We start from the raw sequence: 26840 nt of genomic DNA, 5'->3' as shown, positions 1-26840 counted from the left end.
AGTATATATGCTTTCATATGCATACATCAAACTTATGTATTTGTGTATGTACAAACATATATATACACATATGCTATGATCTATTTAAGAGAAAGAAGCAGAAAGCCCTATAGTGCCTTTTCTTACTGTTACAGCTAGTAAAGGCATTAGCCAGATGTTGAAACTCATAGGTATCAAACAACAGTGATCATAATAGTCTTCAATCACCCCATTTAGAATTTACAATAAGCTAAGCAGAAAACCATTATTTCCACCTTCAATATAAAGTTTTCCTCAGGCTGCAAACAGAGTTCTGCAATGGACTGATGCACCATCTGTTCTAACTTCAGAACCCTTTCCCGTGAAACTTCCAGCAAGGGGAACAAGCTATTGATGAGACCCAGGAATATAAGGACATCATTAGTTAGTATCATAGTAAGATTAAAATCCCTTGAGGGCTCTCATCAAAACCTAGATTAAAAAGAAACAAAGAAAGGGAGAAAAGACTGACATTATAATAACAAACCATAATATAAGGCATAAAATTAACAAACATTATGAATTAATCATACTTAGACAATTACAATCCATATGGCTAGTTAAACTCAATCTGCTACCTGTAGTGACATAGTCTGGATACTGTATATTCAACGCCAGTGCGTTTCTCCCAGGATGTAATTACTTAATTTTGTGAATGAGAAAATGATGTATAAAAGCCAATGTTTCCACGGATCCAATGCCCCAAGTCAGATAAAATGCATGAATGCTTATTAAATCTCATGACACTTTTTAATCCTATTTCATCACACTCATATTACCTTTAGGTATGTAGAAACAGTAAATTCACATTCACACTAACTACTACGGTTAATACAAGAAACAAACTGGGTTCAAAGTGTAGGTTTCTGCAAACAGGACTCTTAAGATGTAGATGCCAATGAATGGCATAAGATTTATGAAATCAGTAATTCTTCTGAAGTTTTTTCATCACTTGAAGGATACACATTCGGATCCTGAGAATAACCACTTCTTTCCATTCTACCTACATTCAGACAGGAGATTTCAATCTCTCAAAGGACTTGGCCTTGAGACTCTGGTGTAGTACCCTCCTTTGTCACATATAGCACGTCATATCTGGTGACATTATACATTCTAAATTTGGGATGTTGAGACCTCCTAAAAAATAAAAAAAGGACCAAGCCAGCTCTCTAATATTTCAGTCCTAGGTGGACTCTGTAATGAATTTCAAGCTAATGCTTGGTCTTTCCCCATCCCAGTCTTGAGGTCCAACCTGTTCTTCTAGAACATCTGGAAGATTCTCTTAAAACAGCTTACATTCAACTTAAGCAGATCAGTTGGGCAATATAACAATATAGTTCATCACTTTGCTTGTACCCTGAACAGACATGAATTAAAAAACCATGAACATTTAAAGTAATAACATACATGCACAAAAAAAAAAGGGAGTTGTTACATGGAAAAAGACCAACAGGTACCTCAGAACTATCTCAAGTTTTCTTCCAGCTAGTTATTCAGACTGGGCTGCTAGAATGAGGAAAGACAGTATTCTTATATGCCTACCAGAGGATTGGTTTTGGAGGAAGGAGAGGACATCACCTTTCACTTACCTCAGAGTGACTTTCCACAACGGTGACAGAACATAAAAGATTGATGGTAGATGGCATTCCCAGTCATTTGTTGTGGCTTTAGTGCTGAAAAACCACGAGCTACTTGGGTTTGCTTTCACTGGCGCTCATGTAAAATGTTAAATGATTATTACAAATAGGTAGGACTAGTAAAGCACACTGAGTGAAGAACACCAAAAAAGAAACATTTTATGAAATAGTAAGGGTTTAGCAGAGCTATGACAGCAACATGCTCATAGGTCCAGAAATTATAATCCGCTCTTCCCTGTTTAAATATTCACAAATATCAAAACCCAGCACAGCCCTACAAGATCCAGGTTTACTTCAGTCCTTTCATTTCAGGAACACAATCACAACCAAGACATTTAATTACTTTGAGACCCTGGTCATAGAAATCCAAGTTACTTTGCATCTATAGGTGAAAGTGCAAAAGAAATACGTAATGACTGTTTGAAATAAACAGACATTTGTTATCCCCAGCATTTTGTTACTTTATATCTTAAGACTGATGCAATCAGATACAGAATAAGTTATACACAAAGCATTTCTCGTTTGGTTTTTTTGTTTGTTTCAGTGTTTTGTTTTGTTTTTTTCCAGTGGACAGGCACAAAGAAATGGAACATTTTCACTTTCCCAATCTCTGACTGGAGAGCATTATTTAGAAAATACGTACTTTTCTTTGGGTCCATAATCTCATTTATCTTCATTATTTCAGACTTGTGACACCTACTACATTATGCGATTCCACAGAGGACATTTGGTTTCCTTCATAGGCAGTATGATGTGCCCTGAATATATTTAAAAGTTACACTGTGCTGTCATAAGTAAACTAATCCCAGAGACAGCACAGAAGGCTTTAGAACACAAATGGAGCTTTCTCTCTGGCCAAGAGCAGCCTTTGCCCTGATGACTATGACCAGTACAAGTCTCCCTTATTCAATAATATATATTTCATTAAAGAAACCAAAGGGCGCTCTAGTCAGTCTAGAGTGATTATTAATGTACATTCTGAACAGATAAAATCATCCGGCTTTCAGTCACATACTTTATAATACCTTGTGAGGAGTGCTATACTCACCATGAAATCCTGTGCTTGTCATGTCTTATTGCTTAATTAAAATAATGTAATCAAAAACCTCACAGAACAAATGTTGACTGAAAAAATTATGCTAATCTTATATGTATCTACTATTCAGATATTACTTTGAGCAGAATAAGTTGACTAATATGTTAATAAAATGAAACATACCCAACTATCTTGTCAAATGCTATTTTTATCTCAGCATTTACATACATTTGTCATGAAGAGGATACATTCTGAGTAAAAGGAATAAACACTGTTATGATTAAACATGTCTGACACGATGTTCTCATCTGAGCATCAGGCAATGCCACATGCATAGGAAACTCTCACTCATGCAGTCATAAGGCCAATGGCCTTACATCAAAATCGAACATACAGTGAGCGGGACAGCTTGATTTAGTAAGGAGATGCATCTGATTATATTTGCTCTGAATTTGGCCTTGAGCACTCAGGTGAAAAACGTGGCACAAAGCTTGAACCAAGTACAGCCTGGTAGGATTGAACAGTGCATTTCACTGAGACCAGCAGAATTTTTGTATGGAGAGACTGAACAGAATCTTCTCACTCTCTGCAGCTACTTCAGGAAGTTATCAGTGTCAGGAAGCAAGGGAGACCCAGTCCCCCCACACAAGCAGACATGCTTGACTCTCTGCACCAGGAAGGACTTGAAAAATGTTGCACTTAGAAAAACTGATAGTTAAGGAAAAGGGGAATAACAGAAAGACTAGTAAGGAGAAGGACTGGAGAAGTGGTGCCATTTGTCCCTTTGGAAAAGGCCAGGTAAACCTATATAATTATGCACCCCAGTTTTCTTAGAAAGGACAGGTCTTTTAGCAGCCTTCTTTCCTTTACTCTCTGAAGGCACTGGAAAGAGATAATCAAGACCAGAGCTCATACAGGAGTGTACACTAATGACTTGCCTGCTTTCTCTCTTACTGCTGCTGGTATTCAAGTACAATGCGAAGAGTATTTCTCACATTCTTGCTACTGAATATGCTGGGAATCCTCTATAGTCCATTTCTAATGGATACTGCCCTGCCCCCCAAATTCTTTAGTATGCTTGTCTAGCAGCAGCATTACCAGAAAGTTTAATTTTTTTTCCTCCAGCACCCATTTAGATACAATATAATGTGTAGAGACATATTAACTTTCTTACAAGTCTCCTTGAATTTGCAGCTCTTCTGATGTCAACACTGTTTCACACGGAAGTCTGAAATCACCACTGTATAAGCTTTACAGGGCGGAAAGAAAACATGAACATGTGAGACAGAGTTGTCCTGCCACCAGCCTCTCACTATGTTGTTGATTATGAGAATTTGTGCCTAATCCATAGATCAAGCAAAAGCATCAGTGGCTTAATGACAACATCAAATTAACTAACAAGATATCTATGAGCAATAGGGATGTTTTATAGTAATCTTTGACCTTTTACATTTTCAGACTTAAAAATGTACAGGAAACAAATTGTTAATGCTAGCAATAAAAAAGAAAAGATTAAGAAAACCCCATTAGTAGTTCACATAGCAATAAACATTTTCTTGTCTTCGATTAAAAGACCATAAATGTCTTGGAATTTGATAACCACAAAAGATTGTTTTTGTACTAAGCCAATTTTCAAAAAAGGAAGCCTATGTGCTTTTCTAGAATAATGATACAAAAAAAAGAGAAAGACATTAAAATCTGAATTTAGCATATACACACAACAAAATTTGTAGTAAATCTCTCTTGGAATAGTCAGAAAAAATCCTCTAATAAGACAGTAATGCTTTAGTACTATATGCCATCTTTTACCTAAATATTTCAGATACTCAAGGGGGAAGAAACCTTCCAGATTTTTTTTAAGTTAAAGAAAAATTTTGCTTCTCCCACACAGTATCACATAGCTCAAATTCTTAATACCGTTAGTTCCCTCACAGTCTTCTGTAATCTGTTTTGCAATGGAATATGCCATTAGATCTTAAAGTCTTACTTGTCTCAAGTCTTTCTAGCAAACTGCCCTCATGTCAGTTTCTTGATCTTCAGCTCTAGCTTTTGCTTATTTTTTATTAGTGGTAGCTTTACTTTATGACCTAATGTTATAATTCAGGAAAAAAAAAGGGGGGAGAGGTGTTATATCCACCAAAAAAGACCTTTAATATTTTCTGGAAGACCTCTTTTTTCTGGATTTACTGCTATGAAAATCTGCCATTTTCAATTCAGTAGTTTCACCTAAAAATCAGAGAAAGGTTACTGTGCCACAGGAGAACACGAAAGTAAGCCTGAAAAATCACTGTATTTCTGATTTAAATTTGTCCTTTGGCCGAATACCATCCTGCAGTATCTTAACTTAAAGTACCACAACAGAAAGCATATCTACAGAGACGAGTTCATAAAAGCATTGTTATACTCCAGTTTGGCATAAGCTTTTATAGATACTTCAAACTAGCGACGGTAAAAAAGAAAAAGAGCCAGCTGCAGTGATGAGAGCCCAGAATACCAAGATAGACTTTTTTGTAGAGTGTTCTAAACATAGTTCATTTGATTCACAGAGATTTCAGACAATATTATAGGTACTTTTGTTGCTACATATGTTAGAAGGATAACCCTGTCAGCAGAAAAACTCTAACGGCACATTGCATCTTTTCTGATCTAGGACAAAGGGATATTTATTCATTCACTGCATGGTGATAAGTAAGAAGTGTACCTTCAAAAGAGGGCTCCGTTGTGCCTTTTAAGGCACTTATTTATTTTGGAAACATGCTACTCTAGAGAGATTGGGAAGTAGCCTGCCTTTAGGAGAAGGTTATCCCCCAAAGATCCACAGAAGCATAGAATCATAAAATCATTTAGGTTGGAAAAGACCCTTAAGATCATCGAGTCCAACCATTAAATGGACTTATGATACCCAGCACTTTCAAAAAGAGCAAGGCACCACCTCGTATCAGACCTGAAGTAACTAACTTCACACATTGCAGACAGAAGCACAGAATGACACAACAGGTGAGGTTGGAAGAGACTTCTGAAAATCATCTAGTTCAAACCCCTTGCTCAAAGTGGATCAATTACAGCAGGCTGCTCAGGACTATGTCCATTTGGGTTGTGAATATCTCCAAGGACGGGGACTCTACAATCTTTCTGGTCAACTTGTTCTACTGTTTGACTTCTCTGACAGTAAATAAGTTTTCTTCTTATGTTTACGTGGATTTTCCTTTATTTCAATTTGTGCTCATTGCCTGTCATCCTGTCATGGGGTACCACTGAGAAGAGTCTGGCTCCATCTTCTTTACTGCCTACCATTAGGTACTTATACACATTGAAAAGATCTCCCCTGAGCCTTCTCTTTTCAAGGCTGAACAGTCCCAGCTCTCTCAGCCTCTCCATGTATGTCAGATGCTCTCATCCCTTAACCATCTCTATGGCCCTTTACTGGACTTGCTCCAATATGTCCATGTCTTGTACTGGGGAGCCCAGAACAAGAACATGGTCTTGCTGCCTTCGTCTCACTTCATTTAGTGGTGTCTTATGCCTCTTACATACTCCTAGTGCTATAAGCTTTACCATAAAATTATTCACTCCTATTTATATATCCGACCACATGTTCTCTGCTTAAACTAGATCTGCATTTTTATTTAATGGATGTGAGACTTCATATATCACAACTTATGACAGTTACTTTTAATCTCCTCTAAGAAAAACACAGAATAGTCCAGCAAGAGGGTTGTTTAATTTTGTTCAAGAATTTTTGGAATGAAAACAATTAGTAGAACAAGGTAAATCATCATCTATCAAAGCAGTTCTAATGTTGTAGTGACTTCTAGCAAGCCCAGTAAAACAAGGAAATCAATTATCGCATTTTGTTAGATTCAGAAGTAATACAACATACATAATCTCATCAGCAACAGTGGATATATAAATTAAGAGTATACAATTAATCAATCAGACTATTCCTGAATTAATTATGTAAAGAAAAATCAGCAGGCAAGGGCAGGATTGTATATAACACCACACTTCTCTTTTTACTAACAACTCACTTTATGTAATCATAAAATCAGTCTGATTTTAAATTTAAAACAAAGAGTGCAGTCTCTCTAGGGCACGGCCAGTGATGAATTTTACTAGCATTTTGGTCTCTGAATTATTTGTGTTTATATGAGACATCACTCTTGTGCCCTTTAGTTTCACCTACTGTGTGTACCATGGTGCTCTCCTGTGATCAGTTCCACTTCTCTAGCATATTTCAATATATTATATGTAATAGCCATATCTTCATTGCAGAGCACTGTCTACTTACCTCTGAAGATCCTGAGGAGCCCATTCTGTGACTGCACGCTACATTTGTGGCAGCTCTAGGTAGGTCATAAACACATACGGAGTATCAGTCCTCATGCTTCACGATATAAACTGTATGTCTGTGGGATGCTGCGAAGGGTTTCCACAATTATCATCAACGACAACATTTTCCACAACTAGATAATTCCTATTCTGTATGTAAATTTTTAAACTTCCTCTAAATATTCAGCTCTAGGACACTAAAGACAGAAGAGTGTCCTTTTGGTCTGACCTATTGTCTGTTCTGAATCAGCATTTCCCTTCCTTCCAAATTACTACTTTGATAACTATTCCATGACTCTCCCATAGGCTGCTGATATTAAGACACAGTTAGTTTGATACCTACAGTTTGGTAATCACTACAAAATTCAGTTAGCCAGGCCTACTGGCTACTTTATATGATATAAATTCTTGTTAATTAAGAAATATGAAAGTGTTGCAATTGCCGTTCTGGCAATGAAATAGATAAAACTGCAAGAAAAAAGTTTAGTATTTTTAATACTGAGGACCAGACCACCAGCAGATAAGAGGACCTGGTTCAGCTGACTTGAGCTATGTGTTTACAACAGCCTCTCCTGTTCAGATCATAACAAACTAAGCACATGGAGGTGTGACTACCTTGCTTTTCAGTTGCACTTATTCTAAACTGACATAAAGCTTCAGGTACACAGGATGATTTTATCATTGACCTGAGTGAAAAAACTTGTCTAACTCCTGCCTGCTCATCTGAGGAAACAGGGAACAAAAATCAGCAGCATAAACCAGGGATACTGTGTGAATGCTAGCCAAGTAACCTTCAGCAGAAAAGGTTTCTCCCTGTGTTTCTTTGTGCCATCAGATTCCACTGAATTGTAGGCTTACTGCTAGATTGCTAAATAGTGTTACAGCTAAGGAAAAATCAGGCTGTCAAAAACATTTCATTTCAAAAATACTACAAGTGAAAATTTTATGAAAATTTCTTTGTACTTTGTCTCCTTCCAAAAGCTGTATCATTTCAGTGCGAGGTAGTCACAGGTTGCAATACTGCTATCTTTTTTAACAATTCACTAATTGCTAACAGGTTGCCAGATTTTTATACAATCTTAGTCAAATACATTACTTTGTAGTCTATTCACTCAGAATGGCTGAAAAGATAGTTACCAGAGATCACCCTAGATTCTTGGTCATTTCTGTTTTCATGTTTCAGCATGACTCACAGATAAATGGTGAGATTTGGTAAGGGTTTCATATACCTGCAGAAACATTCTTTTTCACTTTAGTATGAATCAGAACTGAAGTTACATGACACAGCTAACTACAGAAGACTTACATATGCTTTCCAAATAACTGATTTTCACAAATTAGAAAATACCAAATGGGCAAAGACTGCACTAGATTAACCGCAGCTACGTATCTGTTCTTTACCATGGACCAGTACCAGAATCTTTAGAACAAAATGCAACCTACCAATATAGACTGGAAGGGTACAGAACAAGACAAAATTATCTTACTCGTTGTATTGTGAAGCAGAACAATAGTCTCTTTGCTCTCTTCTTCCTTTGTATTCAGGGGAACATTAATAGATTTGAACTCACAGTTCATCTGATTAAATTACTGCAATTTTACATACACTCAGTAGTACAAAAAAAAGAAAATCATCACTGAAAACATACCAACTATATTGAAAGAGGAAAGGTGATCTTATGGAACAGCTGGTCATAGCCACCTACATTGTTAACTCTCTTAGGTGTTTGCAATTGCCTTGATCTCAAGACCATGGCCAACGACCCTGCTATTGCCAAGCTAATTGTAACGTGACTGCTCACAAAGATAGGGACTTTAACCACCAGTGGGAACATTCTGCTTCTACCAGCCTCGACTGGCTGTTGAACCTTTATGTCTATTATAATCAAGACAAAATTTTTAGTAGTAGTGACCTCAGCTATATGTTGTCACTCAGATGAACTGGGTGCGAGTTTTAAGTAGCAATTTGTTACTCATCTGCTTTTGCTTCTGGTGCTAATGACACCTGGCCAGCTTGTACCAGGTGTGCTTTAGGTTTTTTTCCTGTTGTACAGTAAAGTTGTTCTTTCTCCAGTTGATTTATAAAAATCAAGGAGTGCTAGCTAATGCCCAGCTCTTGAAAAATGCCTACCTGTGAGTTATTCTGCCCATACATTTTCTTCCTTGCCTTCTGCTGACCACAGACTTCAACAAGATATTCAAGTATTTGCAGGGCCAGTCTACTGACTCTAGAAGGGAAAAAAAAAATATAACTGACTTACTAAACTAGAGTGGTGTCTGCTACATAAAACAATGCATTTGAAGAAAGAAAATATCTGCCCATTATGGTCATCTTACCCTTTACAGTGACAAAATTTTAGAGCACGGTGTAACTTGGAAGTGGCGAAGGTCTCTTTAATGAGTGTGGAATAGCACTCTTTCATCTCAAAAGACAGGTTTATGGAAGAAAGTGCACTGCTACAGTCTGATTTTATGACTTCACTGTCAAAGGACATCAATCACATATTTCCTGAACACTGGCCTCATTGGCTTCACATAGCTCTTGTTACATTGAATAAATAAAATCAAGAGAAAAGAAAAAACTCTTAACATTCGTACATATATAGCACATGGATTCTGTGTGCTCCTGTCTCACTCTGCTGGTTGCTTAGCTTGAGAAACACAGCAAAGAAGGACAAAAACTATTGAGATATGTCAGTCCCCATGACTCCAAACAAATAATTTATCTGCCGCAGCCTATTCTTTCCTATGGTTTGTTATTTTAGATGGTAAATTTCAAGTAACAATTATGATTGACAAGGTACCAATAGTAAGCAGTGAAATAACTGATACACAGTTTGTTTTCTTTGGAATTACTTTAGTAAGAGTTACTTCACACAAGCACAGTCAACATTTCAGAGGTTTCTGCAGAACATTTCTTTGATCAGCTAAAAAATATGACCTCAGCCAAAACAGCATAATGTATATTCTTTGGGAAGTCTAGCACTTAATTGTACTTAATGTGTCTGCAAGTTCCACCCATGAAAAAAAAAATCAAAATAGAAACTACTACTGAAAGGCAAAGCATCACTAGGGAAGGGTGAGCAACTGACACCTTTGATCTTCTGGCTCATCTGGCCCAGCAGGAAACATGAAGAGTTCCTGAGGAAAAGCCTTACACACTGGCAGTTTGAACCCAAAGGAGGAACAGCAGCCACTCCCAGAGCAGGCTTCGTGCCAAAATAGATGGTTTCATCAAAAAAATGATAAATTACTCTGGTTGAGCTTGCAAGGTTTTTGTTGTTGTGGTGGGTTTTGTTTGTTTGTTTTACCCTAAGTTGTTGTTTTTCAGAGTTAGGTGTGTAAAACTGAACACAGGCTAACACTTTTTGCTAGGCTAAAGTCAGAATGCCACACTTGCAACACTCAGCTCTTAGTCATGCGCTGATTAATGTCACGTCTGTTTCTGTTTTGATCCGCTGCTTTCTTTAATATTGCCTTTAAGAAAAAGAGAGGGTCACCAAAATGAAGTTTTTCCTGCTGAACTGGTGAGCACTGGCACATATGTAGACATTTCCCATCCTCACTACAACAAAAAGCAGAGAGTGAATTTAAGCTACGTGTAGATTCATATGTGAAAGAAATGCACCATAACTATTCTTTACCACTTTAAAGTTGTCATGTGTTTTTCAAGATTTCATTTTTCAGATGATCACAGATGAAAAAAAACATTATTCCTTAAATAAGACAATTTTGAGGCAAGAATCTAAGTATCCCTGATGCAGCATGATTCCTACTGATATCAACTTAAGATCTGGCTGTATATTGAAATCTCGTTTCCATTTTAAAAACTCTGAACTCCCAAAGTGAGCATAGAGACTATCCAAGGAGCTTCTTTCAATCACGTGTGAGTGAAAATGACTCTCCTCAGTCTATCACCACAAAAGAAGAGAATCTGAAACAGGAATAAAAGGATAGTGAGTTTGAGAACCTACTGATTAACAGTACAGAAGTATTTGAGCAAAAAAGTGCATTATCATCTGGTATACAACCTCTCCAAACAAAAGAAGATTAAAAAAAATGTTCTTTACTGTTATCTCTGGCAGAGAAGCAGATACTTTTGCCTTGATGGCTCTGCCTCCACTTGGAGACCTGAGCTTCTTTAAAAACATCTTTTCCATTCTCCCCGCGTTCCACTTTAGCAGGAGGATGTTACTTCATATCACTTGATGAAGTGGATAAATAGAGGGACAACCATCAAAAAATCAGGCCTCCTTGTTTTGATCTACTTAAAAGTATTGACTTCAGGGTAGGCGAGAGCATGCTCTGAATCACGTTCAGTAATTAGGGTTGATAACACTTCTAGTAAAGGTGAGATCATCCAGATAAATTAATGCAAAGGTAAAATATTTTTGTTTGGTTAGAATGGCAGGGCATCTCAAGTCAGAAGATAGGAAATGTCTGCTATCAGTTAAATTACAGTTTTATCAGACTTCTGATTTTCCCACTTTACCTAGTGCACAAGTAGCTTCACCTTTTTAAATAGCACAAAGAGGAGTACAGATCAAAGCCTTAAACAGATGTCATCTCATGCTGGTCATTTTCCTCTGTATATTTTGCAGTTGAGCTGAGTAAGAGTTACTTTGTAGATCTACAAAAGGGCATTGAATATCATGAACAGAATGAGAAAATGTTTCACACATCTAAAATGGAAATGTTTTAAGTGTAATCTGTTTCTGTATTCAGTTGCGATCACTAAATATGAACCAATGTTAGAGAAGGGAGAGCAGAAATGGGCTTGGGAAGAACAGCATCATTTTCATTCTGAGTCTCCATAAGAAAATTCCACCACACATACACCTTCTTTCATCAGGTGTTTCCATAATTCTATCCATAGTGCTATTTCCCCAACTGTCTAACCACAAAGCCATCTTACCCAGGAACAGCATACACCAGCATTCCCTCCAAATATAAGAAAGTAGGAATTTTGTCTCTTTTCTTACCACATGTAAATGCTCTTGAAGAACTCTCACCTATTTCTCTGTTTCCATTTTGTCCCATCAACTTTTTCCAGCCTCAATCAAGGCACATTTCTTCACTTCCTACCAACTGATGTTTTTCACCAGCTTGAAGAAATCCCTTCTCCTATTTAGCAATCTGTGTTCTTTCATCTCCCATGCTAGCAGTCACCAGTGGTTCTCCTTGCTTGCTCTAAATCTCCCAGGCTCATTAGTCCTCTTCTCCGCCCTTGATCTTCATCTTCTTCACCTTTGTGATTGTCTTCCACGTGCTTGCTGATATCTGTGACTTTCTGAAAACCTTTTCCTTTAGCACTGCAGTACTTCTGCTTTCTTCTGTGACCATCTCCACATGATCCTCTAACCCTGCAGTATTTCTTGTTATTGCTGTAAACTGCTCACCTTGTACTTTGCTTGCAGGTCTGCCTCCATTGGCTTCTGAGGAATCAGGCTATTTCTTTCGTCCTTTTCTGATCAAGATGCTCTATCTTTCTGCCTTCCGCTCCATGAGTCATCCTCCTTTGTTTGTTCTTGTACACCTCTCCGACACATTGATCCCAGAGCTTTACTAAGATATAATTGATCATATCTCCCTCTTCCCATTTAATGAAATCTAAGAGACCAAACTTTCCTGTCTTTTCATATCAGCTGTTCTTATCATGTGCAAGGAAGTTATTGTTCGTATAAGTATTTCTAAAATTATGAAATTATATTTGGAGAGTGATAGCATTGCATTAAGCTGTCTCCTTTATTAAGTAAGAGGACTAGCATTTATAAAAAATTACCCACCACAGTTTCCTGTTCAAACTCACCAGAAACTTTTTATAGATCATGAAGAAAGAAACATGTTTTATAATTGTAATTCTAATTTCATGCTATATTTGTTCATGCTTTTAGGGTTGTAGCTATTCGGAAAGTACTGCAGAATATGATTTCATTAGGTCTTTTCTACTGCCATGGAGAACAAACCTTGCTGTAAGCTTTGGAGACGGATATTTTTGCTATACACACAGTAGTGGTGCAACATAAGCACTATTGATGCAACATTGCCCACTCTGTATTTCAAGTAGCTTCAAGTCTTAACTTAGGGCTGAAGTGATGAATCAATCTCTATGCCTGCTCAAAACCTTGACCTCTTTCTTTAGACAACAAAGGCTAGCAATGGGGCTTCTGAAACACAGACACCTATGCACAACCACCTGATTGTGCCCCCAGTTTTTTTTTAACTCTGTAACAAGGCCATGATAGCTTATGGAACATAAACTCTTCAAGCTGATATTAACATGATAGAAACGCGAAGAAGATACAGTGATTCCATGTTTCTGGCCAAAATACCTTTAGCTGAGCTATGTGAAGACACAATCAATAACGAGGACATCCATTCTCAGACAACCTCTTCTACCACCTATGGATGTCAACAAGAGACTTTTCATTGGCTTGGAGCAGGTCCTAATTAGCTGGGAACAGCATGTGCATGCTCCAGCACTCAGGGGATGAAATGGTTTGTTAGCAGAGCACATGGTTTTGATTAGTGGTCTAATGAACTACCGCCTCAAATCAACAGGAAATGCAGCATCTGGTCAGTGTTTCATTGCTTCCTTAAGCCCCAGCCACACCTTACTACCCCCTCCAGCTCTCTTATGCTATATCCCAGTATACAAGAATGTTAAGAAAGTAGTTATTTGGAAGAAAAAAGTAGATATTAATATATTAATTTCTAGAAGGGAGACATGGGGAAAGAAGTGTTGCTGTTTCTGATATTCTATGGAACAAGTTTCTGCCAACTGAGGCAAAAATCTGAGGTCTTCTCTAGTTTTAACTGCCCAATATTTCCTTCAGCTTGTTATTTAAATAAGTGACCAGCGTTAATGATGTAAAACACATTTATTCATTCATAAACCTCTTTGTATCTAGTAGTTGTTGAAGTACTCTTTACTGACATTTACAGGCTATAACATATTGAGATGGTTGTATGTGTGGCAAATAATTTTACTTGGTTTTTACAGAGCCCCTCCACCCTGATCCCTACCCAAAATTCTAATTAATAGGGATTCCATATTTCCACACAGCTTGTCAGTTTGATTATTTAAGTACTTATTCAGTGTACTAAAGACCCTAATCACCCCTTCAAAGCATGCAGCTCTATATAAGGCCTCCAATGTCTGAAATACATAAGGATCATCATCATCATAATAGCATGGCAGCTGTGCTTCCTATAAGCCAGAAAAGTTGGTCCTGTATACAACAGACACACCTCAGCTACTGTGTGCCATCTGCCTAGTTAGCGGTTAGACAGCCACAGCAGATAGAAACAGCTGCTCCTGACAATATGAAAAACATCAGTACTTCCTTAAAGGCTTTGGCAATGTGGATAAACAATTTCAGTGAAAAGAATATTTTAAATTGCTGCAAATTTTCGATGCAACTGCTATTATGCATCACACCACAACAAAGTGATTATGCTCCGTAGAATGGATTTTGTTCAGCAACTGTAAGAGTGTTGAGGGGTTTTTTTGTTGGTTTTTTGGTTTTGTTTTTTTCAGTTTTACAGAATACTATTTAACAAGGCTAAGAGACCATTGTCCTGCACAAGGAGGTTTCATGGCACACTATGATAATTTACAGTGCCTTTTTTCTATTTTACTCTCTCAAGTAAAACAATTTTTACTTTCATGAGTTTATTGTGGACTACATCTTGCACTATTTATTTAGGTCATTTATTCAAAGACTGGATTTCTGAGAAACCTCAATACTGTGCGTCTGGCCTACAGCAAAATTATTATTCACAATAAAGCAAAGCATTATTATACTGAACTCCTTGCCATCATGGGAATGGAAGGATGTTTGGAAATGGGGGAAGGTGAGGCAATGCTTGCTCTTGGCAGCCCTGTGTTGCCAAAAGGTGAATTTTACTATGAGTAAACATGTTAAAATGCAACATGTAGAAAGATGACAGAGGATGCGTAGAAGGCTGTAGAGGATGGATGAATAGATATACACTACACACACATACACAATTCATAGCTACACAGTTTTTCTCTTCTGCTTTGTTATTCCTTTATGAATAAACAGTAAAGCTCTAGGTGTCTGACTCTGGAATGAAGCTACCTGAGGGCTCTGTGCCCCCTTGGAGGTCAGAACCATCCCTTGCTTGTGCAGCTGGTTGCAGACAGGAGACGTGGAAGATACAACAGCTCTCTCTCACCTGCCTAACCATTCATAAGGGAGCAGACATTGCACGGTGTCCCTCGCCACCTCCTTCCTGTCTGAGTGGTCATGGTCTGAAGATGGAGTAGCAAATTACTATCAATAGACTGCAGCAGTGCTGAAGTCAGGCGTGGAAAGAGTTAGCAGTACAGACTCCACCTCAGAAATTGATAGGGAAATAAAATCTATTTATAAAAGAAAAAAAGTGCTGTCTGGGAACGTAACACAATTGCTGGTTTATATTTTGTATGTATTAAACTTTCAAGCTATCCGCAATAAATGTGAGGTTTTATATTAATTGTGAACAGATCAGTAATTGGAGGCAAATTAATGAGAAACCTGCTGTCACATTACAGCATACGTTTTTAACGGATGTCTTTAAACATTTGGACAAAATATCTATAGATTTTTAAGTGGTAATTCTTTAACTGGTAAACGTAATTACCTAACTTTAAAGCAAAAAATATAAAAGGACAAAAATGGATTGAATCAAAATATTCTGTCATTGCCATACATAAGCCACCAGAATATCTTTTCAACAAATGAAATTATTCTTTATTTTATGCTTTTAAAAATGCATTAGTGTAATTGCTCTGCAACAAATTACCTTCTGTGCTATAAGCGTAGCTACAACATCCCTCGCATGTACATCAATTGCGCATATTGTCATGATGTTCTGATGATCACCAGGGGTGAGTTCCCCTAACAGCATGTTTATAAGGGCATTCAGTTGAGCAAGCTGCAAAATAATTATATTTCAATGGAGATATTACACTGTGGGGGAAAAAAAAAACCCACACTATTATATGTCAAGTGCTAAATGGAGCAGTTATAGAACCAAGACACATTTATTGGTGCTTTTAATCAAAGCAAATAACTTCTGCAAACTAATAATGGTGGTGTTTTCTTACAATTTTAATTTGATTCCTTAATAACAAAAATACACTTTTCAGCTGGTGCCCAGAACTTAATTTCAGAACAGATAAATACTAGTCTGGTACAGCACTTGGAATGCTAGTCTGAAACTGCACACGTGATAAAGCTACTAGATGTTTAAAGTATCGCATGTGTACTTTTAAACACCACTTCCAAAATAGTCACAATACATGTCATGTTTACTACAGGAAATGCGGGGGCGGGGGGGACCTACTTGGGGCCTGATTGCCTCGGACATGATGTCTCCTTTGTGTCAGAGGAACATGAAAAGCAGGATCCCTGAACAGCCTCCTTCATCAGACTGCTATGTAATTCCCCATCCTGATGAGAATGGTGGCACTGAAAAGGTGTCCCAGAGTGCCTGCTTTCATGGCCCTGGAAGCCACTGGCAGTCACTACGAATTAGATTTATTCCAAGACATCCAGACATCTTATTAAAAAAAGTGATGCTTCTGAACAAAAACAATAAAGTATTTGTGGGTTTTTTGGGGGGGTGGGAGAGAAGGAGGGGGATGGGGACACTGGAACAGTCCTTCTAAAGTCCACTTGCTACTACAATAACAATAAGCACAAATCTGCTTATTAAATGGTTGCAAGACAAATCTTTCTGACAGAGCCTGCCAAAAATATTAAGGCACTGATTTTGCAAAGCTGATTCATGCAGAATCCCACCTTTGCCAACAGAGGAAAGCTTGCACTGATGCAAGAAACAGGATTTTAAATACACACATCCTTAGTAGATTGATACAGTGGCAAGTAGTACAATGTCTTCTAGAGATCACTAGATTTTGCATTTAAATTTTGTAAGCCACTAAGGTGTCACAGATTTGATTTATACTATAAGACTTACATCTTCTCTTAAAAATACCATTTTTATTCATTTTGTATATAGGAAGTTCACATACCTCCTTGTGGTTGCAGTTTTTCAGGTGATTTCCAACCATTCTTCCAGATTCTTGAAGGAAATTTCAACATCCTCAGCTCACCAAGTCTCAATATCCATCAAAGCATTTGCGTTGAATGGTCAAATAACCACTGATTTTGTAGTTTATCCTCATGTGCTGCTGCAACTTCCAAGATTTTTTTGCTGGAAAGTTGCACAGAGTTCCTTCTAAATACGTCAGCCAATATTCTGGCTAATGTAAATACTATTTTCTCTAACATTATAGAGAAGCGATTTATATGAAAACCATTACAAAATGTTATTAACATCACACTTTGTCATGCATCTGAAGATCTGTCTTGCCAAACCTGCTTCCTGGCAAAATGCAAAACATACAGACTTGAAACCTGTGCAGGCCAGATGACTGCACTTCAGCGCCCTGGAGGACAGACCAACCTCTATCCTACCTCCAGGCTCCGAGCTTGAACTACACTGTGAAAAACCTCCATTTTGTGATCCGCCTGCTTAGAACACAGGTTCATTATGAATAAAAACTTTGGTCTTCTCCTCTTTTCACCCAGTCTCCTTTGACTAAAAAGTCCTACTTCACACTTTGGTCCGGTTATTATGACAAGGGATTTCAGCTTTTTTTGAATATCTAGCAGATGCGTGCTCAGCAAGTCAGACTGCTGACAACAGTTTTGCTTTCTTCATTATCCTTGCAGAGTGGCATGTGAACCTCATATGAATTTGCAGAGAGCAGGATGAAAATAACTGACTTTTGGTATGCTTGTCTTGAATTGCGCCTCCCTCCCTAAGCTCTAACAATAGACATATAAAAGTTTGTGAACAGAGAGAGAGGATTTTATGGAGATTTCACTGAGACTGGAACTGAAGAAATTCCCTCAAAGGAGAAAACGGCTATAGAACAAAAAATGGGGTAAAATCCCTAAACGTCGCTTTCTGTCAGTATACTGTTTACATGGTTACATGGCTTATACACTTCACAACCTACAGCACTGACTGGATTTATAGCCTGTGTTTCCTACCAGTATGAAAAGAATGATTTTGGTGGCCTACATCCAAAGACACAGCAGTGGATCACTGTTCATATTACTCAGTGATTGCATATAATTTGGCATCACTGAAACAATCACAGCTCTGAGAAGGTTGAGCTCTGGGCTATTATGAAGACTAAATTAACTCTCATCACTTGAATGAATGATCCATTCACACCAAGGTCAAAATCACTAGCTGAGCAGCATGGGAAAGATGACACTATAGCTGACTGACCCACAGTTGTGTATGGATAAGACTTTAAATTTATTATTCTCTCTGACAACCTGGATTTTACTAAAAACATTAAATTAGCCGTTTACTGTGAAAAATAAAAATGTCTGTGGACAAAAAAATTAAAATCCAACTCATTCACCTTCCCCCTGCCCCCTCTGCTACTTGGGTTCAGACAAAAGTATGAGCACTATGTGTGAGTGAATGACTGAAGTTGCTGAGGCAGGAATGAAAGTTCAGGAGGAAAATGAGGTGAGACTTTTCTTGATTTCCTCTTGGAATCTCTTAAACTCACCTATAGATCAGACACTTGAGTGCACTGGTGAGACAGGATAATAGGGAAGAAAGGAGGTTAGCAGCTGCTTAAAAGAAACAGAGACCAGGGTCTCTCAAAGAATACAAATTTCTTTTTCTGGAGTAAGAAGGGTTTTCTTTTTATTAATTCTTCTTTCCTTTTCTATCCCAAATTTGAGTTGATCAAATATGAAATCTCCATGTGGTAGGCTAGTCTGATATTGTTTTTTTCTTTAAGAGATTATTAAGAGATAAAATAGAAAACTTCTTGCAGAACAAAACACTTTTTTAAAAGTAGCCACCTGAAAAGGTCAAATCTTTTAACTTTTGAGTCATTATTAATCTCTGCATCCATCTGCACTGTCCTAAGTTCTGATCCTCCATGGCTCACATTCTCTACACAGCCCATATTTCAGATTGCACATTGCTGTGTGATTGTGGAGCATCCTGTTATTGGTGACAGTGGCTGAACTACAGGAAGACAGCACGGTACGTCATGGGATACACAGTCCAGCAGAGACACAGGTCCCGCTGTGGGGGAGTGGGAAATAAAAATAAATAACTACAGTTTCCAGTATAGGCCCAAGGGTGCCAACAGCATGAGTTGCAGAGCTACCTGATTACTGGGACCTCTGCCTCATGCCACTCCACAGTAATGTGACTCAGTCAAAAGCAGCTGCTGTTTTTGATCCAACATTACATGGTTTGTTTTACTTTTCCTGACAGGAAGTTTACACAAAGCATCATTTTCCCACAGATGATGTTAATTTATTTTTTTTAGGGGGAAAAAACCTGACTAATTATTTTTGATTGCCCAAACTCTTCCTGCTCCTCTTAGGAGCCTACGCTGCATGACAGGTGATTCTGCCTAAACCTCAGTACACACTTGTTCTTCCTCCTAAACCTAGGTGGAATTGGTTACGCTGGCTCCTCAAACTTACTAAGTTATTTCATTTCCAGTGTCTGAGAAATCTACTTTCAATTAGAAGGATGAGTCTTTACATTCTGAGATTACTAAACTAGCTTCAACAAAATATCTTCCCATCACCTTTGCATACAGTTACACTTCAGTGAGTCTCAAGGGGAGGGAGAAAAGAATGCAGACAAGAACCATGCTTTATACAACTGGCAAACAGTTCTGGGATAACAGGATGGACAACAAAGATTTGCATTTTCCCTTGAGTTCCCCTTAGTGCTGCCTAATTGGCTCTGACCTCAGGACTGATGGAGCTTCTTTTATTAGGAGTAGCAGATAGTGTGGTCCAGACAAGGAGTCTAAGGTTTCTAGAATTATTTGCTTCATATCTTTCTAATTCAGCAGAATATTAGGCAAGCAAATACACCACTCAGTAATCTGACCTGTTCTTCACAAAACACTGGGCATTGAAAAATATGTATAACTGCTGTTCATACTGCCAGATTCTTATTCTCATCAAATTTTAGGTAATATTGTTGAATAACTTCAGTACTTTGCAATCTGTTGATAGACATTCAAGAAAGCTGCAGTTAGAATAATTTTCCTGTGGCTAAGCACAGCAATTAAAGAACACAATAATCTAGGATGAGAAGTTTCCCTGCTTTGAACGATTTCCCTCAGAAATGATTTTCAGTAAAACTACCGCAGAGAGGAAGCAGCATTACGGAGGAGTAAGACTCCCAGGTTCCACAGGGATTGCAGAGTCCTTCTGGTAAAGCCCGAGTAAGGGAAATTAGGGTAGCACTTTTTAGAACTATTTTTAGAAATACTACAGTTGTAGTGTTAGAAATAGTTAGAATTATTAGTTGTTATTGAAGGAAGCAAATCAGCCTGAAGGTAATGAGAAATGAAACCAAAACCAAACAAAATTAAGAGAGCCAAGTATTTCTTCTACTTTCTATACTGTGGTCTTCCTATACAATCTTACTGTCTAAACAGGTGTTTGAGAGGTGTTGTCAGAGGAAAGATGCTGTAAAATTGAAAGTATTTCCACTGTTTTAAGGTCCTCTGTGTTTCTAAAGTGTGTATAAACCTTAAGTACTACTCCGCAAAACAGCTCTGGGAACTAGAACAATTCCCATTTTGCTGATATACAAATAAGTTGAACCATTTGAGCACATATGCAAAGCTGGCCAGTCTTCAAAATAAGAAATAGTTGCTTCTGTCTTTCTATTGCACTTCTGAAGTGTGTATATAACAAAATCATTTTGTGGGTAAATGGTTCACCAGTAAGGACATATTTTCTCCAGATGCATTCATATTATTTTAAATCACAATATTTGCCAGCTCATTTCGGCAAAATATTCTTGGTCTGTCAATTTCTAAATCAGAAGTTCCTTGAAAATTACATTGTCTCGATAAGATATTAAGGTTATCTACGGGACTTGAAATGAACTTATTGCGGTGGTAACAGAAGACTTGTAATTAGAAATGGAGTGCTTGTTTCCAAGAAAGGCTAGTCCAACATTAAGAGCTCTGGCCCAGGACTTAGGAGATTTGCTCTCTCACAAAAGTTCTGCAGGTGAACTTTGATGAATCACAGAACTTTTTGTTTCTCAGCCGTAAAATGGAGGTAACAGCACTTTTTTATCCACAGGAGCTCTTATGAGGGTAAGTAAATATATTTCTTGTATTTAGAAAGATCAGGAGACAGAGATATATAGTAGGAAAGCTTTTCCTGTGGAAATCAAAACCTATAAAGTGTTTGTCTACAATTCAATAGATAATTTCTGTTCAAACGCTTGGGGCTCAAAGAGTTGCATTCAAACAAAATCATATGATAGACTCCCATTCAGTTTTCTCCCCTAAGTAGATCTCAGCCATTGTCTTGCCAGCCTTTAGGAAGTGCCCTGACTACTGAGACATTCTTAAATTCCACTTTGATGTTACCCCACACTGTACAAAATATTTAAATACTCAGTGACCTGATCCTTGTGTCCTAAATGAAAACGAAATTTTCATCCTAATATGAAAAACAAGGATTTTGTTTTGGCACAACCTGAAACGATTTTTGATCTATTCACCAAACCCCATATTCATTATTTCTGAGTTTAACTTATTTTTTTGGCAGAGGAACACATGACTTTCTAATGTAGATATATAATAACTGTTCATAACATTCTAAATATTTGTTTAGCGTTCTTTCAGCAAGCATCTTTCTCCAGAAATTAATATAGCTGAATATTTGCAGAGAGTAAACACTAGGGGAATCCATCAGAGGCAAAGCAAATGAAATTAATAAGTGAGCAAATATTTTTGCCACCTGTCCACTGCCGATATCTAGCTTTCACCACTTCCTAGGTAAGACTTGTTCTCTACAACCATTTGACAATCAGTTAGGCTTCTAGTCTGAATAGGACTTCTCTGGAACAAGAGCGCGAACAACGAATGAAAACCTGGCCACTTAGAAGAACGTCTCTTTTTGAAACAGTTCCATACTATCTATTGTCTTACTTTTTATCTTGTCTTTACCACTCCGGCCATGGGTTCTTGGTGTGACCAAGTAAGAGAAAGAAGAAAAGGAAAACAAAGTGTGACACTTTTTTTTCTTATAATAATAAAATGTAGAATTTATACGTAGAAAGACAAAAATTGCCCGTGGATCTGGTCTGGGGAGCTCTATGTAGTAAGAGTCTGTAGACAAAGAACCCTGAAGAAACTGCAGGTAACAGTATAAGAACCCCCTACAGAGAAAAACTGGAGTGTTTTCTAGCTGAATCTCTGCTATTAAAAGTAAAATCAGCAACCAATTTGAATATTATCCTATAGATATTACCTTTAAATGTATTAAATTTTGGATCTACACACATAAATTGAAATGTTTGTTTTGGGCTGGAAGTAGTAGAGCTGAGAAGTGAAGACTAGACATTATGATGCTGAGTTTCTGAAATCACTGAGACTACTTGATGGTGTCATTCTGTTGTTCCTTAGAGAAAAGATGAAGATGTCATATAGACATAACATAATGATACTAACTTTATAATTTGTCTACAACTGAATATTTGAATTTGCACAAATGTTCATCATTATGTTTTCAGGCTACTCAATGAGAATGGAAAACAGATTAACACAAAGCAGATTACTCTCCAAAGTACTCTCTGCCGAAGAACAAATACCCAAATACAAGTTTTACTGCAAGCTGTCAATAACAGCCTTAAATTACGGTGATACCTGCTCACATATACAAATAATGACAGAAGCTGAAGTTGGACTTTTTCTTTCATCTATATAGACTTGCTACTTCTCAACATTTGGAGAATCGACCAATGGTATCTTTAAGGTAATATAAGTACCCAATCCACGCAGAAATTTTTAAGTGAGGAAAGGATGAGGATTATGACCTTCTACACCTGTTTCCTCTATGTTTAGCAGTTCTTTCCCTGATCATTCATATTCCCAAAACACTGTATTTTTTTTTTAATAGTTCAGCTTTTAAAATAGTGTATAAGTACAGAGGCACCTAACAAATTCTGGATTATTGACATGTGTCCAGATCATCTCACATTCCTATAAGCCATCCTTGGAACTGAACTGGGATCAAAATCAAAGCAAAGTGAAGACAGTTCAAATCTTATAAAAGCAATAAACCTTAGGTTTATTACAGACCTGAGCTACAGCCATCTGAAATTGGTGGAAAAATACTTCTGTCCATACATACATTATTTAGCATACTTTGCTCAATAACATTAGGAAACAGAGGAAGACCTTCTACCATTTGACCTTGCCTTTTCCAACAGTATGCATGAAAAAGGAAATATGCATATTTTCTTAAAAATTTGGAACAACAAGGAAATAAACCCTTATGACATCATCTTCTAGGGTGTCTGAGATTTTCATCAGAGGAGCACCTAACCAAGAGTGTCCAAGAAAGACTTGTAACTTTCCAGGTTTGTTTGATCTCTGTGGGTTTCTGGGAAATACCAGAAAGGCTGAAGTAGCCTTTTAAGCCTAGTAAGGAGTTAGTTAACATTCACCATTGTCTGCATCTACCTTTTCTACTGCCATTTCTACTACAGTTTTAGCTACATTTTTCTGTTTATCTTGCAGCTAGTCTGTGCAGCTGAAGAATAAAAAAGTCCTCCAATGTGTTATTCACCCTTCCTGACAAAATTTACCCAGAAATAAGGCACAAACAAGTCAGGAATAAAGGTACCCAAAATTCTGCAAAACCAGAACATGAAGACTATTGTGTTCATAATTGCTGGGTTCTGAATTATAAGAAGGTTTAATTTCTTAAACTTCAGCTGTTTTCAGACACTTAACCATTGATTTGAAAGCAACACGCATCCCGGGCCCATAGTGCTTTGACAGGTCTTCATTTCTTATGCAGCAGACAGTTATGAACCAAACGACAGAAGCAGTGAAGAAGTAAACAGGCTAGTGAATGCATCTTGGAGTTTGACTTCTGAATCTCACGTGAAAGCCAGCTGGGTAATTTGCTGGTTACCAAAGAAAAAATTAACTCGGAAGGATATTTTCAGAAGTACTTTGAGATTTGGGAGTTCAATCCTGTAATACTTGTTTCCCCAGTTTTTGAACTCCTTTGAGTTCAAAAACCCTCTAATGAAGGGAATTTAACAAGCTGCAGGCTCCTACATAATGCAGAGTACTCAGAACAGGAGAGATTATTTCAAGTAGCAAAACACCGCTCATTAGGGAAATGATCACATTTGCAAATCTTCTGAGCTCCATCTCCGTGTGTTCAACATTTATTTGTTTCCATGGAGTTTTCATCCAATCTTTAATACTTGTCTATAAAATTTAAAAAATAAACAAACAGCTCCTACAACATTCTAAGCAAAGCCTGAGGCAACTGAAAATGGAAGGAAGGTTTCCAACTCATCAGCAGGTGAATATTTATAAATATGTATGCTATACAAATGCAACAATAGCAGTTTCAAAATTTGAAACCTACTGATGCTGAAATTTAATCTAAGAGGATTTATATTCTTTGTTCTTTGTGCTAGAATCCTGTTTGTTATAGGGAAAAAATCCTGCCTAAACGTCATGGTTTTGATTTTTTTTGTTTGTTTTCAAAGTTTAAAACATGTTTCAAAAGTATCGAAATTCCAGAGCTATAAACTAGTTCACCTCCTATACGATGCCTTTTCAGTAGCATTAATTGATGAGAGGGCTGAAAGGAACAAAAAAAGAACTAAATTTCAAACCCGAGGTAAGCAAGTGTATCTCTCTTCCAGTCATAAAATGTATTTCTGCTTTCTTTGGGTATGAATTTGTCTCAAGAACCTCAAAGAAAGTTCAATTAAGGTAAATGTTTGATACTCAGAGAAACTGAAAGGAAATGTATACAAGATTTCCCTGCTTTAGTATAAGCAATGATTCCAACTAGAACTGGATCTTTTAATGAAATTGCTCATCTGGCAATACTAATGCAAAACACAAAGCTCTCGCTCAAGCATCTTCTCTGGAAAGTCACCTGGAATATGTATTCAGTAAACAACGTTGCAGTACTGCTACTTTAAGTAACTTACTGCGTGGGTGCTCTACACCAATATGAAGTGACTTTATTCCTGAGAAATTAGTCCACTATGAAAACAACCATAGTGGACACCTGAACGAGATGTATAACTACAATTATAAGTATCTCTCACATGTAAATCTGTGGATTAAAATGTAAAAGTCCATCTGACATTCAGAAACATATGGTTTTGCTTTGGGACTAAGGATTCATTGAATTCAAAACTTCAAGTACATCTCAAGTATCCCAAATTCTCATTAATGAAAAACAATTAGCCGCAATACTCCCAGGTACTGTCACCGCAATTCTGTTGCAATGGCAAAATCATTATGGTACAAGATACTAAAACTAACAGAATGTATTTAGAAATAAGCTTTACAAAAGATCTGGGTTTTGTTGATAAAATGAGCTCAAGCTTAGATCGACTTGTATTTAAACGAACTGAACAATGGTTTATTCATGGGGAGAAAAAAAAAATATCAGGAAGATCTCTTGCTTCCTAATCTTGTCAGGCACTCTGTTTCATCAGAGCAGAGGGAGCTTTTCCTATTCTTCCACAACAATACCTTCACCTCTGAGGTAACTGTGCACTCATGGACATTAAAATAAATTTTGTCCTCTCCTGGAGACTGAATGACTTGTGTACAGCTGCAATTACCTCTGAGGAAAAGCTGGTGAAAAGAGAAATGTGTGATGACCACTGAAAGGGACTCCTGTCATTCCAAACAAATACAAGTGAAGCTGGAAGCCAGATTAGTGACTTAATCATAAACTATAAGTCAACAGACAGGATTCTGTTATAATCCATCCAAGGCCAGATTTTTGTAGTTCTTATGTTATAAAATAGGAGTGCTACAAAGGTTATTCTTCTAGGAGATTATTAAACAGCCATTTTGAAACCTCCTTTCTTTAGGTTAAAGAAAATATAGAGGAAAACAAAAAGGAGAGACAGTTGTATAATTTCCTGAAAGAGACTATGAGAAACTTATCCCCACCAGGAACCATGTTATCCATCTGAATCCATAATAACGTGCATTTAGGTTTGGAACTTCTCCAACTTCAAATTGATTTGCCAAATTTCATAAAAAATAGTCAAAAACCCACTTTGTTTCCTCCTTGACGACCTCTGAAACACATTTCAGCCTCGGGCACTTTTTACAGCCATGCACAACAATTCAGAAAAGAAAAAAATGACAGATCCCATACTCCAGCAGTGCCGGTAAATGCCATTGCAATAATGTTATCATTCACTGTCAGATACTGAAAAGGTACAAATTGAGGCAGACAGTATGACACTGTGGGTGCACACGGTACTGTGTGAGGCTTTTTCTTCTCACTACTCTTCGTCGCTTATTTGTGCAGACACCACTAATGCATTTCCATCCAAAGGAGGGTTATGATAATGAAACACCAGTGCTTGTTTTGCAAAATGAGTTAAACTAAGTCTGAAGTCTAAGCTTGTAACATCGCACAGTTCACAGACAGAATAATTTCAGATTATTTCTTAGACTAGTTGAGAACAGAGTTCATAGGTTCAGAATACTTGAGCAAAAACCCAAACCGCATATTTCAAAGTTCCTTCCTCAACCATTCACTCTTCATATGTGCTAAGCATGAGGCACACCCAGAGCCTGTTCTGTGTCCAAGCCTGTTCTATTTATGAGATATCGCCATATCTCTGGTGTTTCCTGATCCTGTCCATTCAAGAACTGAGCTGCAGGCCTGGGAATCAAGCCAGATGCTTTCTTGTGGCAACAC

This window comes from Nipponia nippon, unplaced genomic scaffold, assembly GCF_047370975.1.
Source record: "Nipponia nippon isolate SJK-2023a ecotype South Korea unplaced genomic scaffold, ASM4737097v1 scaffold_5, whole genome shotgun sequence".
Lineage (NCBI taxonomy): Eukaryota > Metazoa > Chordata > Aves > Pelecaniformes > Threskiornithidae > Nipponia > Nipponia nippon.
This window is presented reverse-complemented; position numbering follows the sequence as displayed.